The following is a 4,266-nucleotide window of genomic DNA, read 5'->3' on the forward strand; positions in this document are numbered from 1 at the left end:
GTGTAACTGTGTCTCTCTCTCTCTCTCCCCCCCCTCCCGTCTCCCCCAAGCTGGTCTCCGATCGCCGTGTTGCCCACTGTGTAACTGTGTCTCTCTCTCCCCCCCCCCCCCCCCTCCGTCTCCCCCAAGCGGGTCTCCGATCGCCGTGTTGCCCACTGTGTAACTGTGTCTCTCTCTCTCTCCCCCCCGCCCCCCCCCCCGTCTCCCCAAGCGGGTCTCCGATCGCCGTGTTGCCCACTGTGTAACTGTGCCTCTCTCTCTTTCCCCCCCCACCCCTGTCTCTCCCAAGCGGGTCTCCGATCGCCGTGTTGCCCACTGTGTAACTGTGTCTCTCTCTCTCTCCCCCCCCCCCCCTGTTTCCCCCAAGCGGGTCTCCGATCGCCGTGTTGCCCACTGTGTAACTGTGTCTCTCTCTTCCCCCCCCCCCCCTCCCCCAAGCGGGTCTCCGATCGCCGTGTTGCCCACTGTGTAACTGTGTCTCTCTCTCCCCCCCCCCCCTCTCCCAAGCGGGTCTCCGATCGCCGTGTTGCCCACTGTGTAAACTGTGTCTCTCTTCCCCCCCCCCCCCCCCCCTGTCTCCCCCAAGCGGGTCTCCGATCGCCGTGTTGCCCACTGTGTAACTGTGTCCCCCCCCCCCCGTCTCCCCCAAGCGGGTCTCCGATCGCCGTGTTGCCCACTGTGTAACTGTGTCTCTCTCTCTCCTCCCCCCCCCCCCCCCTCCCCCCCCCCCCCCCCAAAGCTGGTCTCCGATCGCCGTGTTGCCCACTGTGTAACTGTGTCTCTCTCTCCCCCCCCCCCTCCCCCAAGCGGGTCTCCGATCGCCGTGTTGCCCACTGTGTAACTGTGTCTCTCTTCCCCCCCCCCCCCCCCCCCCCCCCCGTCTCCCCCAAGCGGGTCTACGATCGCCGTGTTGCCCACTGTGTAACTGTGTCTCTCTTCCCTCCCCCCCCCCCCCCCCTGTCTCCCCCAAGCGGATCTCCGATCGCCCGTGTTGCCCACTGTGTAACTGTGTCTCTCTCTCTCTCTCCCCCCCCTCCCCTGTCTCCCCAAGCGGGTCTCCGATCGCCGTGGTTGCCCACTGTGTAACTGTGTCTGTCTCTCTCTCCCCCCCCCCCCCCCCTGTCTCCCCAAGCGGGTCTCCGATCGCCGTGTTGCCCACTGTGTAACTGTGTCTCTCTCTGTCCCCCCCCCCCCCCCCCGTCTCCCCTAAGCGGGTCTCCGATCGCCGTGTTGCCGACTGTGCCTCTCCCTCCCCCCCCCCCCCCCGTCTCGCCCAAGCGGGTCTCCGATCGCCGTGTTGCCGACTGTGCCTCTCCCCCCCCCCCCCCCCCCCGTCTCGCCCAAGCGGGTCTCCGATCGCCGTGTTGCCCACTGTGTAACTGTGTCTCTCTCTCTCTCTCCCCCCCCTCCCGTCTCCCCCAAGCTGGTCTCCGATCGCCGTGTTGCCCACTGTGTAACTGTGTCTCTCTCTCTCCCCCCCCCTCCCGTCTCCCCCAAGCTGGTCTCCGATCGCCGTGTTGCCCACTGTGTAACTGTGTCTCTCTCTCTCTCCCCCCGCCCCCCCCCCCCCCCCCCCCCCCGTCTCCCCCAAGCGGGTCTCCGATCGCCGTGTTGCCCACTGTGTAACTGTGTCTCTCTCTCTCTCTCCCCCCCCCTCCCGTCTCGCCCAAGCTGGTCTCCTTCGCCGTGTTGCCCACTGTGTAACTGTGTCTCCTCTCCCCCCCCCCCCTTCCCCCAAGACGGGTCTCCGATCGCCGTGTTGCCCACTGTGTAACTGTGTCTCTCTCCCCCCCCCCCCCCCCGTCTCCCCCAAGCGGGTCTCCGGTCGCCGTGTTGCCCACTGTGTAACTGTGTCTCTCTCTCTCTCTCCCCCCCCCCCCCCCGTCTCCCCCAAGCGGGTCTCCGATCGCCGTGTTGCCCACTGTGTAACTGTGTCTCTCTCTCTCTCTTCCCCCCCCCCCCCCCCCCTGTCTCCCCCAAGCGGGTCTCCGATCGCCGTGTTGCCCCACTGTGTAACTGTGTCTCTCCCCCCCCCCCTCCCCGTCTCCCCCAAGCGGGTCTCCGATCGCCGTGCTGCCCACTGTGTAACTGTGTCCTCTTCCCCCCCCCCCCCCCCCTCCCAAGCGGGTCTCCGATCGCCGTGTTGCCCACTGTGTAACTGTGTCTCTCTTCCCCCCCCCCCCTCCCCGTCTCCCCCCAAGCGGGTCTCCGATCGCCGTGCTGCCCACTGTGTAACTGTGTCTCTCCCTCCCCCCCCCCCCCCGGTCCTCCCCAAGCGGGTCTCCGATCGCCGTGTTGCCCCCTGTGTAACTGTGTCTCTCTCTCTCCCCGTCTCCCCCAAGCGGGTCTCCGATCGCCGTGTTGCCCACTGTGTAACTGTGTCTCTCCCCCCCCCCCCCCCCCCCCCGTCTCCCCAAGCGGGTCTCCGATCGCCGTGTTGCCCCCCTGTGTAACTGTGTCTCTCTCTCTCCCCGTCTCCCCGTCTCCCCCAAGCGGGTCTCCGATCGCCGTGTTGCCCACTGTGTAACTGTGTCTCTCCCCCCCCCCCCCCCCGTCTCCCCCAAGCGGGTCTCCGATCGCCGTGTTGCCCACTGTGTAACTGTGTCTCTCCCCCCCCCCCCCCCCCCCCCGTCCTCCCCCAAGCGGGTCTCCGATCGCCGTGTTGCCCCCTGTGTAACTGTGTCTCTCTCTCTCCCGTCTCCCCGTCTCCCCAAGCGGGTCTCCGATCGCCGTGTTGCCCACTGTGTAACTGTGTCTCTCCCCCCCCCCCCCCCCCGTCTCCCCCAAGCGGGTCTCCGATCGCCGTGTTGCCCCACTGTGTAACTGTGTCTCTTCCCCCCCCCCCCCCCCCGTCTCCCCAAGCGGGTCTCCGATCGCCGTGTTGCCCACTGTGTAACTGTGTCTCTCTCTCCCCCCCCCTGTCTCCCCCAAGCGGGTCTCCGATCGCCGTGTTGCCGACTGTGTAACTGTGTCTCTCTCTCCCCCCCCCCCCCCCCCCTGTCTCCCCCAAGCGGGTCTCCGATCGCCGTGTTGCCCACTGTGTAACTGTGTCTCTCTCTTCCCCCCCCCTCCCCCAAGCGGGTCTCCGATCGCCGTGTTGCCCACTGTGTAACTGCGTCTCTCTCTCCCCCTCCCCCCCCCCCCCCCCCCCCCCCCCCCCCTCCCGTCTCCCCCAAGCTGGTCTCCGATCGCCGTGTTGCCCACTGTGTAACTGTGTCTCCCTCTCTTTCCCCCCCCCCCCCCCTGTCTCTCCCAAGCGGGTCTCCGATCGCCGTGCTGCCCACTGTGTAACTGTGTCTCTCTCTGTCTCAGGGTTTAATCCGACATTTCGCCCGGAGATGGAGAAACGGATCGGTCGGTCGGGCAGGATGGGAGTGTGAGAGCCGCCCTGTGAACAGCCAGCGCGAGTGACCATGCTGCTCGACTTGTGGGGCTTCCCCAGAGTCCCTGTCGCCTGGCAATTATTTATATACCTGAGACTTCGCTTGTTCCTGTAAAACAGACATTGGTCTGACATTGGGACAGATTGCATTTAATGTTCAATATCCCCAATAAAACTTCTTCAGACTCACTGCGGAACTGTCCACGTAACAGACACAGCATGGTCCCAGCACCCTCCCTATCTCTGTAACCTCCTCCAGTCCCCAGCACCCTCCCTATCTCTGTAACCTCCTCCAGTCCCAGCACCCTCCCTATCTCTGCAACCTCCTCCAGTCCCAGCACCCTCCCTATCTCTATAACCTCCTCCAGCCCCCACAACCCTCCCTATCGCTCTAACCTCCTCCAGTCCCAGCACCCTCCCTACCTCTGTAACCTCCTCCAGTCCCCTACAATCCTCCCTATCTCTGTAACCTCCTCCAGTCCCAGCACCCTCCCTATCTCTGTAACCTCCTCCAGTCCCCTACAACCCTCCCTACCTCTGTAACCACCTCCAGTCCCAGCACCCTCCCTACCTCTGTAACCATCTCCAGTCCCAGCACCCTCCCTATCTCTGTAACCTCCTCCAGCCCCTACAACCCTCCCGATCTCTGTAACCACCTCCAGTCCCAGCACCCTCCCTATCTCTGTAACCTCCTCCAGTCCCAGCACCCTCCCTATCTCTGTAACCTCCTCCATTCCCAGAACCCTCCCTACCTCTGTAACCATCTCTAGTCCAGCACCCTCCCTATCTCTGTAACCTCCTCCAGTCCCCTACACCCCTCCCTATCTCTGTAACCACCTCCAGCCCCTACACCCCTCCCTATCTCTGTAACCTCCTCCAGTCCC

General features: G+C 64.8%; 1 long non-coding RNA gene across 1 annotated transcript in view; it reads left to right on the top strand.

Moving 5' to 3' along the window:
- LOC140411542 (uncharacterized) overlaps positions 1 to 3,571 on the top strand; it is a 6,330-nt gene extending 2,759 nt beyond the window's left edge. Inside the window, exon 2 of the long non-coding RNA XR_011940856.1 lies at positions 3,313 to 3,571. This is a non-coding gene — a long non-coding RNA (uncharacterized lncRNA). The remainder of the gene's footprint in view (positions 1 to 3,312) is intronic.
- Positions 3,572 to 4,266: the final 695 nt, after the last annotated feature.

This window comes from Scyliorhinus torazame, chromosome 4 (genome assembly GCF_047496885.1).
Source record: "Scyliorhinus torazame isolate Kashiwa2021f chromosome 4, sScyTor2.1, whole genome shotgun sequence".
Classification (NCBI taxonomy): domain Eukaryota; kingdom Metazoa; phylum Chordata; class Chondrichthyes; order Carcharhiniformes; family Scyliorhinidae; genus Scyliorhinus; species Scyliorhinus torazame.